The sequence below is a fragment of the Cricetulus griseus genome, assembly GCF_003668045.3.
Source record: "Cricetulus griseus strain 17A/GY chromosome 1 unlocalized genomic scaffold, alternate assembly CriGri-PICRH-1.0 chr1_0, whole genome shotgun sequence".
Lineage (NCBI taxonomy): Eukaryota > Metazoa > Chordata > Mammalia > Rodentia > Cricetidae > Cricetulus > Cricetulus griseus.
The window spans coordinates 46531426-46544963 of NW_023276806.1; positions in this window are offsets into that span (position 1 = coordinate 46531426).

Here is a 13538-nt window from a genome sequence, read left to right on the forward strand (position 1 = left end):
TGCTTTTGAGGCCCACAAAAATAACCACGTGGGGGATGAGTATATCTGAACACTATTTGCTTCAAGGAAGTGAATGTGTTGTTCGAGTGGTGGGAGTTTAAAGGAAGAAACAAAAACTAGAGAAGCATGGTAGAGCAAAGAATACAAAATAAAACAAAAACAAAAGGGAACAAAAGACAAAACAGAAAGCCTTTCATGGCAACAAGGGTCCCACCCACTTTCCTGAATGCATGATTAACGAGTATGTCTATTCTATGTACCTACTTGAAAGACTATTTATTTATTTATTCATTTATTTATTTATGTATGTATCTAATAGCCTAGCCCCTCTGTCCCTCTCTCTCTCTCTCTCTCTCTCTCTCTCTCTCTCTCTCTCTGTGTGTGTGTGTGTGTGTGTGTGTGTGTGTGTGTGACACATATACCTGTCAGTGTGTCTCAGAAGGCAGCATAAGATACTTTCCTCAATCATTCATGCCCCTATTTTTTAGACAAGGTCCATTGAACCTAGAATTCCAGTGGAATGATAGACAGTCTGTCCCTCAAGCATTTTAACATGGTTCCTAAGAGTCAAAATATGTTTGCACAGCCAGACTTTATTTACTGAACCACCTTCCCAGGTCCATGAAAATATTTTAAGGGAAAATATTGGTGTTAGTTATTTTGTATTATTTTGATATATCTTGATAGATATTATTGTATTTAGAGTGTTTCTGTTGCTTCTCATTAGATAGCTTTCGGAACTGCTTATTTGTAAGTTCCAGAGTTGAGCATTAATGAATTTTTGCCCTCCATATTCAATTTAGACAGAAAAGCCACATGTTGACAAACTTTCTGACATTCAATCTGCTTATCATTGTTTCCCTGCAAAGCCCAAATTGCATATAAACAGCAAAACTAATCAACTGAAGCAGAAACAGCATCAATTAGGTTGGTGCCTGGGAACTTAGGGGAAAAAAAGAGCAAACAAAATTAATTCCAATCAGTTTGATAATAAAAAATCAAAAATGTGTAATAACTTGAAATGACTCTGCCAGAAAACAGTTGTGATTTGGCAAAGACATTTTATAAAATGTTTAGAATCCTTCAAAGAGTTTTTATATCTGGATTTTGTTGTCATTGTTAAACATTTGGAATCGCAGTTAAGCTATTTAACACTATCTAAAACAGGAAATTGCATTTTTCAGACAGAAAACTGTTTCTCTTTTGTGGCTGCTATCACATGTTGCAAAAATTTCAAAATGTGAAGAAAAGGAACAATAATGTCAATAAACAAAATCAAGAATTTATTGTATAACTTAAGTATTGTGCTTCATTGGTATTATATTTTCAAAGTACTATCTTACAAAGTAAATTTTCAAAGTACAACAGAAACACCATAGCTCTTACTTCAAAGAGAATAAGAGATATTTTATTCTGGAGCCAAATAAGTGTGTCCATGGCTTCATGTTGCTCCAAATACCATGTTCCAATGGGGAACATTTTTGTGTAGTTTTTATAGTAATAAAGCAAATGAAATTCTAAATAAGACTTTTTGATGATACATCACTGAGAACACATTAGTTTCTTGTACAGGTTCTATGGAATTCTGAGGCTTTGAGTTGCACAAATCTAGGAGTCTCTTTGTTCATTCCAAAAGGATTTACCTAATAGACAGAAATATTTTAGATCAAACAAGTAGGTGGGCAACAAAAACTTGTCTAGAAGGCTGATGACAGGACAAGGTATATCTGAATTCCATCTTGTGACCATAAAATTCACTGTTATCAGTGATGTGTTTGCAGAGCTGTTCTGTAGATATCAGCTCATGGATTTCACTATGTTATAGGATATGCTAGTGAGAAGACACCAATGATGGTGGAGATAAATCCCTAAAGTAATTTCAAATTTTCTTAGAAGAGTAGTTTTGAGTATCTAGAAAGCCAAAAAAAAGCCCTAGACCATTTAGAAAAAAAAATGGTGAAGTCAGACTTAACAGAAACCATGAACGATACGACGATACGTGAATGGAATCAGGTATGGGTTTAAAGTACCAAGCAGTTAAAATACCAAACTAAACACATTCAGCCACACTGAAACTTCTAGAAGAGAAGGTAGGCAATGTTTTCGAACGAATTGTTACAGGAGACCGCTTCCTAACGTAACACCAGTAGCACAGACATTGAGATCGACAATTAATAAATGGGACTTCTGCAAGTCAGAAACTTCTGTAAGACAAAGACACAGTCAGCAAGACAAAACGGCAGCCCACAGAATGGGAAAAGATCTTCACCAACCCCACATCTGACGGAGGGCTGATCACCAAAATTTACAAAGAACTCAAGAAGCTACCAACCAAAACACCAAACATTGCAATTAAAAAGTGGAGTGCAGAACTAAATAAAGAATTCTAAACAGAGGAATCTAAAGTGGCTGAGTCAGGAAGACACCATGTAACTGCAGGGTATCACCTGTAAACCAAGACCACATGGAAGTACACAAATTAATAGAAATGGGTTAATAATTAAAGAGAAAGCCAGCCAATAAGAAGTCTGAGCCATCAGCCAAACACTTTCTAATTTATGTAAGCCTCTGTGTGTGTGTTTCGGGTTAAAGGACTGTGGGACCGGGTTGGACAGAAACTTCTGTCCACACACCCATTTTAGAATCCAGATCACTCAGTATAATAATCAAGGCCTCTACATTCTGGCCTCCACTTATCTCGTCTGTTTCTTAATTATATTTGTTTCTGTGACAAAAAAGCATGACCAAGACAATTCATAAAATAAAGCATTTAATTGGGCTTATGATTTCAGAAGGTCAGAGTGCAAGTGTTAACAGCTATGGAGGAAGGGAAAGATATCCTGACTATCGGAAGCCAGGCTAGACCTACAGCTCTGTTCTGGCAGGGGATCCTTTCTCTGCAGGGATGCTAGATTCGGGCTCTTCAGCTCAGCTCAGCTCTGCTCCATTCTGTTAATGGGAGTTTCCCATTAACTCTGCAAAGGGATCCCCCTTCCCCACTCCCACCCCACCCCTATTCCACTCCCCATAGAAATGTAACTATTAAGCTCCTGCTCCAGCAAAAGTTGCTACTTCTCTGCTGCTCTCTACTAAGCCCCTCCCCACCACCACCACAAAAATGTAGCGGTTTTCCACTGCTGTGGTGAAAGTCCTTCCTTCTCTACCTCACTCCACTCAGGTGAAGGAAGGTTTTCACCAAAAACTGCTTAAAGAGATTTATTGGGAGGGAGGAATCCAGTAGGGTGGTTGCCTCTGCCAGGGTGGCCAAAGGCAGCTCCCTGCTCAACAGGTACAGGGTTTATATAGGGATTTCTAAAGATAGAGTTTTTCCAGGGTGATGGTTTTCAGAGTGGAAATTGGTCAGATTTCAATCCCCGAGTTTGAACTAGCTCAGAGATTGAAAATTGGTTGGTTTCATGCTCAGGGATTGGTTGGTTTCCTGATCCAGGATTGGTTGATTTTCATGCAGAGTTGGTCAGGGACAAAGGATATTTCTTTGGCTCTGGTTTCAGGACCAAAGTATGTATCATTCACTGGCCCTTTTTAACCTTTTGGATTCTTGTTTCAGGCAATGGTATGCCTCTTTCTCTGGCTCTAGTTTGAGGACCAAAGTGCTTTTGTTGTTGGTTTTTTTGTTTGTTTTGCTTTGTTTTCGTTTTGCTCTGCTTTCAGGGTCAGGGTATATTTCTTTGGCTCTGGTTTCCAGAACAGAATGTGTCTCTTTCACTGGTTCAGATTTCACAGTCTTTCTTTAGCTGGCATTTTTAGACTACATAGAGTCCATGGTTGTGCAACACAGGAGTTGGAACACGGCTCTCTCTTTCCCGAAATCCAAGTATGTTGTTAGAAGAAAAGTTCAGAGTTTCTGTATCATGTCAGAAGAGCCACCTGCTGTGGGACAGAAGAAAACCAAAAATCTAGGGACTATTGTCAGGTCTGTTTCACCAAAATTCTATTTCTCCCCATACTTATTTTTGACTCCTTGGTACCTTTCTTGAACAAATATCTATCTTAAAATTTAAACTTACCATTTTGATATTAATAATGTTTAAGTTTTCCCATAGTGAACAATAAATTTTTCTAACAGCAATCTCTGAAGTCTCCAGAAGTTAGATGGGGCCTCACAACAATGATTCTACCTAGTTCATAATGATGCCATCAAGCCAATAAACACCACTCAAAGATCGGCTTTGGACTACAAACTGCTTAAGACAATTTCAACTGGCTAGCGGAGATAGTCTACCTTCTTACAACACTCTAGTCAGAACTTCAGATTAGAAAACTTCTTAGGCCTAGTTATTATGACATTTAAATGATTTTTTTACTTATCTCTTTTTAAATTTTTAAAACTACATTCTTTTACATAACAATGGCAGTTCCCTCTCCCTCCCATCCTCCTACTCCCACACCCATGTCCCCATCCTACCCACTATCCACTCTTCAGAGAGGGTAAGTCCTCCCATAGGGATCTTCAAAGTCTATCACATCATTGGGGCAGGACCAAGGCCCTTCCTCCTGTATCTAGACTGAGCAAGGTAAACCTCCACAGGGAATGGGTTCCAAAAACTCAGTTAATGAATTAGAGATAAATAGTGGATCCACTACCAGAGTCTGCATAGACTGCCCAAGCCCCACAACTGACAACCATGTTCAGGGGGCCTAGTTGGATCTTATGCAGGTTCTCAATCTGTCAGTCTGGAGTAAGTGAGCTCCCATTTGCTCAGATCAACACTTTCTGTAGGTTTCCTCAACATTGCCTTGACCTGTTAACTCCTATTATTGCTCCTACCTCTCTACAACTAGATTCCAGGAGTTCAACCTGATATTTAGCTGTGGATCTCTGCTCCTGCTTCCATTAGTTACTGCATAAAGGCTCTATGATGGAAATTAAGGTAGTCATAATTCTCCTTATAGGGGAAGAACATTTAAGGTACCCTCTCCACTATTGCTCCCGATAGCAAGGTATCTCCTTTCTTTCTCTCCCTGTCTGTCCTTCCCCCAATTTGAAATACCCAATCCCTCAGGTTCTCCTACCCTGTCCCCTTCTATTTTCCCAGCTCTCCTACTTCCCTCCCACTCCCGCCCCCCCATGCTCCCAATTTACTCAGGAGATCTTGCCTTTCCCCCTTCTCACAGGAGGGTCCATGTATGTCTCTCATGGAAGTCCATGTTTCCTGGCTTCCCTGGGGTTATGGATTGTAGGCTGGTTATCCTTTGCTTTATACATAATATCCACTTGTGAGTGAGTACACAACCTGTTTGTCTTTCTGTTTCTGAGTATCTCACTAAGGATGGTTTCTTTTAGTTCCATACATTTGCCTATGAATTTCAAGATGTCATTGTTTCTGGTTTTTACTGCTGAGTAGTACTCCATTGTATGCATGTACCATATTTTATATGTTGAAGGGCATCTATGTGGCTTCCAGGTTTTTTTTTTTTTCTTTTTATTCTTCTTCTTATTATTAATTCAAGTTAGGGAACAGGCTTGTTTCACATGTAATTCCCCTCTTCCTCTCCCTCCCCTCACCCCCATTCCTTCTCCAACCTACCCCCACCCCATCCACCCACCACTCCCCAGGCAGGGTGGGGCCCCCAACTGGGGCTCCACCAAGTCCACCAAATCTTCCTGTGCTGGGCCTAGGCCCTTCCCCATGTGTCCAGAGACAGAGCGAATCCCTTCACGTGGGATGGGCTCTCAAAGTCCCACACACACACCAGCGCAAAACGCCAGTCCACCTCTGGAGGCTCCCAGGAGTGCAGGGGCCTCCCCATTGGCATCCATGATGGGGGGCTGGATTAGTCTCGTACTGGCCTCCCAAAGAGAGTCTGGGGTTGATATGCTTTCCCTTTTTCAGGCCAACTGTTTCTGTGGGTTTCTCCAACCTGGTACAGACCCCTTCATTCTTCATTCCTCCCTCTCTTCAACTAGGTTCCCGATTTCAGCTCAGTGTATTTCTGTGGATGTGTGTTTCTGCTTCCATCAGCCGCTATGAACATAGTTGAACAAATTCCACATGGTGTGAGTATGCATCCTTTAGGTATGTGCCCAAGAGTGGTACTACTTGGTCTCCATGTAGATTGATTGCCAATTTTCTAAGAAACTGCCTTAAAGATTTCCAAAGTGACAGTACAAGTTTGCATTCTCTTACTCCACATGGAGTAAGTGTTCCTCTTACTCCACATCCTCTCCAGCATAAGCTTTTATTAGTGTTTTTGTTCTTAGCCATTCTAATAGTGTAAAATGGTATCTCATAGTTGTTTTTATTTGCATTTCCCAGATAGCTATTCATGTTGAACAATGCCTTAAGTGCCTTTCAGCCATTTGAGATTTATCTGTTGAGAATTCCCTATTTAGATATGTATCCCATTTTTAAATTGGATTACTCGGTTTTTGGTTTCTAGTTTCTTGAGTGCTTAGTATTTTTTGGAGATTAGCCCTCTGTCAGATGTGGGGCTGGTGAAGATATTTTCCCATTCTGGAGGCTGCCATTTTGTTTTATTGACTGTGTCCTTTGCCTTACAGAAGCTTCTCAGTTTCAGGAGGACCCATTTTATTAATTAACAATATCAGTGTCTGTGCTACTGGTGTTGGGCTCAGGAAGTGGTCTCCTGTGCCAGTTTATTCAAGGGTACTTCTCACTTTCTCTTATAGGGAATTCAGTATGGCTAGATTTACGTTGAGGTCTTCGTTTGATTTGGACTTTAGTTTTGTGCATGGGGATAGATATGGATCTACTTGCAGTCTTCTGCATGTAAGCATCCATTTATGCCAGCATCATTTGTTGAAGATGCTTTCTTTTTTACATTGTATAATTTTAGCTTCTTTGTCAAAAATCAGTTGTTCCTAGTAGAGCTTGAAGTCAGTGATGGTGATGCCTCCAGTAGTTCAGTGAGTCTGTGGAATGCTTTTGGTAAGATTGCCATTCTTACTATGTTGATCCTACCTATCCAAGAGTGTGGGAGATCTTTCCATTTTCTGATATCTTCTTTAAAGACTTAAAATTCTTGTCATACAGGTCTTTCACTTGTTTGGTTAAAGTTACCCCAAGATATTTTATGTTGTTTGTGAGACTGATGTTTCTCTGATTTCTTTTTCAGCCCATTTATCATCTGTATATAGGTATTTATTCATTGTAGGAGTTCCCTGGTAAAATTTTTGAGTTACCTAATGTAAATTTTCATTTCATTCTCAAATAGTTGATGGTAAACTTCTTCCTTTTCAATTTGTATTCCCTTGATCTCATTTTGTTGTCTTATTGCTCTAGAGAGAACTTGAAGAACAATATTGAATAGACATGGAGATAGTGGACAGCCTGGTCTTGTTCCTGATTTTGTTGGAATTGCTTTGAGTTTCTCTCCATTTAGATTGATGTTGTCTTTTCCTTGCTATATATTGCCTTTATTATGTTTAGGTATGTACTTGTATCCCTGGTCTTTCCAAGATATTTATTATTATTTATTATGAAGGGATGTTTATTATGTAGATTTTGTTGTGTTTTTCAGCATCTAATGAGATGATCACATGGGTTTTTTTTTTTAAGTTTGTTTATATGGTGGATCATACTGACAGATTTTTTATATGTTGAACCATCCCTGCATCTTTGGGATGAAGCCTACTTGATCATGGTGTATGACTTTATGGATTCTTTTCAAGCTCCCTGATCTGTAGTCTCATACCCTAGGTTCCCACACATTATCCATAAAACAGCTTTCAGGAGGTTAAACAGCCTGGCATGAAGTCTTAAGAAAATAATTTGTTTAACCTTGTAATTAAAGAGGGACCAGTACTATGTCAAGAATATTTAATCATAAACCAGAAGAATATAAATAAATATATAAAAGTCCATATACATTTACAATGGACACAGAATATACATGAGAATACATGATTACAAATACACAGGAAAGTGGAAAGCTTGTTGATGCATTCAGGATTTGTAAACATCTTCTAAGGCAAAGGAAAAATAAATAACAAAGCACAGAACTATCATTAGTATTGAATGGAAATAAAATCTATGCTTACTGGGGAAAATCTTTAGTTCCTATGTATATGACTCATGTAAGCAACTATTTTTTTTCTAGAAATTAACTTTGGAGATAATAGGAATAACTGAATTTTTGATACATAAAGCCAAACTAAGAAGACCAGAGAATTGTATATGTTACTTAATTTATCTCCTAAGAGCATGGAGATCATTTTAATTCTGAAACAAAGATCTTATCACTTCATGTCTTACTGAAAGCAGATGCTGAAAAAGGACAAATTAATTATCTTATCATATTATGTTAATCATTGTAATTCACCAGGCAATTAAATTTCATCTAACATTTGGCTCAATAAGAACTTTGTACATGCTCTGTTCTTTGTTTTTCCAGTTTACACACTACATAAAATAACAATCCTAGAGCTTTTGGACACTCCCACTTAGATAATTGACATATGCAGTAGTAAAAATAATAGCCACACAGAATTTTTTAATTGCAGCCATGAAAGCTTGATTTAGTGAATCATTATGGGTGGGTGAATAAAAAGCAGAGTTCTAGGCCGAGCGTATGATGCATGAGGTGAGAGAGACTCTGCAGTTCTGAGCAGGAACTTAATTCATTCACTGTTCACAGAGAAAGGAAAAAAGCAATAGAAAACCTGTCCCACTAACTATCTACACAGATATCAGTCATTCTCATTTTTGCAGAGAATGAAAAAAATCTTGATTGTGTTTTAAAAATTACAAAAAGAGGAGCCTGAAATATGTCAAAAAAGTACATAAGCTGTTTATTGAGGGTTTTTTACTTTTTTTTTCATTTTACATACAAACCCCAGTTCTCCTTCCCCTTCTCCCATGCCCCCTAATTTTCACTCCCATACTGCCTCCCATCCACTCTTCAGGAGGGTAAGTCCTCCCTTTCGAGTCAATAAAGTATGGCATACCAGGTTGAAGCAGGACCAAGCCCTTCCCCTCTGTATTAAGGCTGATCAAAGTATCCCACCATAAGGAATAAGTTTCAAAAAGCTAGTTTAGGCACCTGGGATAAGTCCTGGTCCCACTGTCAGAATCCCCCCCCACACACACACACACAGAAGATCAGGAACTTACATGGTGTTAGTATTTAAGTATTTGTACTGGCCTGCCTTTGGAGTTCTAACAGGATACACCCTCAGCTGCAGCCACTAAGAGCACCACCTGTGCCTATTTATAATATTCCCCTTTAAAACTGCTGGTGGGAGTGCCAACTTATACATCCACTTTGGAAATCAGTATGGTGGTTCCTCAGGAAAATGGGAATCAGTCTACCACATGATCCAGCAATTCCACTAAGGCATATACCCAAAAGAAGCACATTTATACACCAACTATGTTCATAGCAGCATTATTTGTAATAGCCAGAACCTGGAAGCAACCTAGATGCCCCTCAACTGAAGAATGGATAGAGAAAAGGTAGTACATTTACACAGTGGAGGACTACTCAGCAGAAAACAAAACAAAACAAAACAAAAAAACAATGGGATCTTGAAATTCACAGGCAAATGGATGGCACTAGAAGAAACCATCCTTAGTGAGATAACACAGTCACCAAAAGACAAACACGGTGTGTACTCACTCATATGTGGATTTTAGACATGGAGCAGGAGATGGTCAGCCTACAGTACACACAGCCAGAGACTCTGTGAAACAGGGAGTACCCTAAGAGAGACATGCATGGTACCCTGGAGAAGGGGGAAGGGACAGGATCTCCTGAATGGACTGGGAGCATGGGGAGAGGGGAGAGGGCGCTGGGCAAAAGAGAGGGGAAGAAGAGGAGGGGAGAGGAGGAAATGAGGGAGGAGGAAGTTTGAGTTGGGTGAAGAATAGAGGAGAGCAGGATTGAGAGATATCATTATAGAGCCATTATAGATTTGAGGAGATATCTGACAACTAGGGAGAATTCCAGAGATCTACAAGGATGACACCAACTGGCAATCTAAGCTATAGTTGAGAGGCTACCTTAAATGCCTTCCCCAATAATGAGATTCATGACTACCTTATATGCCTTCCTAAAGACTTCCTAAAGACTTCATCCAGGGGCTGATGTAAGCAGAGGCAGACACACACAGCTAAACAGTGAACTGAACTCCTGGAACCCAGTTACAAAGAATGAGGAGTGAAGAGCAAAGTATCTGAAACCCACAAAAATAGCTGACCTGAACAATTGGTGCTCATGGACCCCAGACTGATGGCCGGGAGGCCAGCATGGGACTGACACAGACCCCCTGAACAAGGGTATCAGTGAGGAGACCTCGGCAATCTATGGGGCCTCTGGCAGTGGATCTGTATTTATCCCTAACATATGAATGGACTTTTCTAGACCATTCCATGTGGAGGGGTGCTCTCTCAGTCTGGTCACAAGGAGGAGGACCCAAGCCCTGCCCTGGATGATATGACAGCCTTTGGGGATCCCTTATAGAGGGCCTCACCCTCCCTGGGGAGCAGAAGGGGGATGGGATGAGGGGTTGGTGGGGGGGAGGGGAGAGAGAGGGAGCTGGGATTGACATGTGAATCAGGCTTGTTTCTAATTTAAATAAAAACAACAACAAAACGCCCTATCCACCTCCCATTCCTCTTTCTGTTTCTCTCCCTTTTCTTTGTCTGTTCTCTCTCTCTCTCTCTCTCTCTCTCTCTCTCTCTCTCTCTCTCTCTCTCTCTCTCTCTCTCCCTCCCTCCCTCTCTCTCTATCTATCTATCTCTCTCTATCTCACACTCTCTGCCTATGCCTCTCTTTCCTCTTTCCTACCACTTCCTGTCCTGGTAGGCTGGTCTCCCACCTCCTCTCTCCCCCTTTTATGCCCCCCACCCCACCCCGCCAAAACAAAACGCCCTCTACTTGAACTCTATTGCATGACATGTTTCTCTCTGGAGACACTTTTTAAAAATTACAACACATGGGACTGAACTAGGCCCTCTGAATGTGGGTGACAATTACATGGAGGTTTAAATTCCAATCCAAACAAATACCACTACTAAAACAACTAGAAAAATGCTACCCTGTTCTCCAAATAAATCCACTACTGTAACACATTGTTAGACAGCAGAATGCTTCTCAAATTTGAGCCTATCTATACTAAATCCTTTTATAGGCGCTGGAAGACTAATGTTTCAAAGGAATTGGAATTCCATTTTATTGTACTACAGACATCCGATAGATTTCTCTTTATATATATTTCATGAACCTTCACTTTCAGAAAAAAAAAACCCAAAAGATAGCTAATTCCAGTTCACTAACTGAGAATATTACATCTTATACTGCATTTAGAATGGCAACATAATACCATAAGTTGTGTTCATATGAATAAAAATATTTCTATCCCATCATGTAATCTTTTGTGGTAGAACAGGATTTTACACAGATTATCTTATTTGATTTAAATATGACACAATGAAAACAACAATTTTGATTATCTTATATAGAAATCATTTTCGTAAATTAAAGAATGAATCTACATAGTATAAGTCAGTGTAACTATAAAAGCCAAATTGTTAATAATGCTAATATCTATAGTCTTTCCCTCACATTATAATGATTTTTTTTTACTAAATATGCAGGGATAAAATTCCTCAGAGTGTGAACACACACACACACACACACACACACACACACACGCAACTTAGATTTCTAGTAACATCAGGATTTAAGTTGTTTTGCCTTTGAATTTGCATAACTATAAATGAAATTAGAATATTCTTAAATCTGCAAAATTTATCTATCACTTGCTTGTACAAATTTTCAAGAACAATGAGAGATTCACGAGGGTTACTTATGAGATGAACATAGGATTTCACCAGCAATTCTAGCAAGACTTCAGGAGGGTTCAGTCTTTTGCAGATTTGAGATTCCTCATCAGGCCAGTCACAGTTCTACCCTTCTAATTTATTCCTATGGGGAATACTGTATAATTATGCATTATCTATTCAAAAGAATAAATTAGAATTCTTAAGGGATATAGACTTCTTCCTTAAAAACGATAATGGCTAATTAACATAATAATCTCCCCTGTATTTCAATTAGCAATCAAGAAATTTTGTTAAATTCTAAAGATTTTCCAAGAATGAGGTCAGATGCCAGCAGAGGAGTGAGCAAGTAAGGAGGTCTCAGTGATTGTATTCCCATTTTCTCAGCTATTCTGTTTTTCTCTTTTGTAACCTTTGTACAAAATAATAAACAGGAAACCTATGACTGTCTGCACTACTTTGATAACAGAACTGAAATTTAACAGAAAACACAACAGGACAAATTATCCAGCAATGAGTTGTAGTTATTGTAAGACTCAATCTGTTGTTTTGGAGATCTGGAAAACTTCATCTTCCAGCATACAAATTTACATTTTTTTGTTTTTATTTGTTTGTTTGTTTGTTTGCTTTAGGGCCTAAGGGTAAAAGGACTCACCTAAGGGTTCTAAACACATTAGTTATGAGCTCTGATGTTTAACAGTTTTGCTAGGAAGGACAAGATGATGAGATTGTTAAGAGAACCCACTAACAGGATGAAGGAGAGAATAATTCAAAGAGCTGGAAAAGGTCCCATGGAAACAGCAAATCCCAGTGGAGGTCTGTGACTGAGCCTCTCAAGTATGATAATCATTGCATTTTAAATATTGGAGGATTAACATATTAACAGAAAAAATCAATCTAGCCGTTGAAATTATCTTGATGATTATCCAATTATTTAAACTAGGTAATTTGTAACTCAGATTTGGAGCTAAAGCTTTCTTGCCGGGCTAGCTTTACTTTTCCTGAGTAGTAGACAATGAAGTAGCTCTTTCTGGCTGCTCTTGTAAATGGTGATTCTCCAAACCACAGACTTCTGTTGTTTACTAATTCTACAGAAAAGGGACTAATGTTCTTATATGAGTGTGGGAGAACCCACTTTATTTCTCTGCAAAGAGGAAGCCTAAATTCCACATCCTCTCTGTCATTTTAAGTTATTATGAACAATAAGCACATTTTCTGTCTTCTCACTAAATGCAGTTTTCAAGCCTCAGGAGCTAGCTGCTTTTGCATGGCACAAAAGGCAATGTCACTTAGAGACCAATCACTAAGAGTACAGGTGACCCCCACCACCACCCTTTAGGATTGATGAATCACAGTGAGGATGACTTCACTATAACCCATTATCTCCAACATTACCCTTAACAAAAGGAAAAAGGAAAAACTAATGTCTTTTTCATGGATAAAATATTACTTGGTATATCATTGTAATTATGCCCCCACCCCGTCTACATCCACCTTGCATTCCAAAGAGAAACTAGAGTGACAATGGACTTGTATTCCAAAATGATGCTAATGTATTTGCAATCAAGAAAGAAAAAAGAGAAACACGATTTTATTATTATTATTATAATTACAAGGAGTACATGTTGGGATTCTAAAACTGGAATGTGCACTGTGGAATAGATAAAATAAAAATGTATTCCCTTTCATCATTGCCATCAAAGAACAGGGAGCTAAAAAATTTGCCATTAGATGATAGATTAGCAGTGACACTGATTTCACTGTTTACATGAT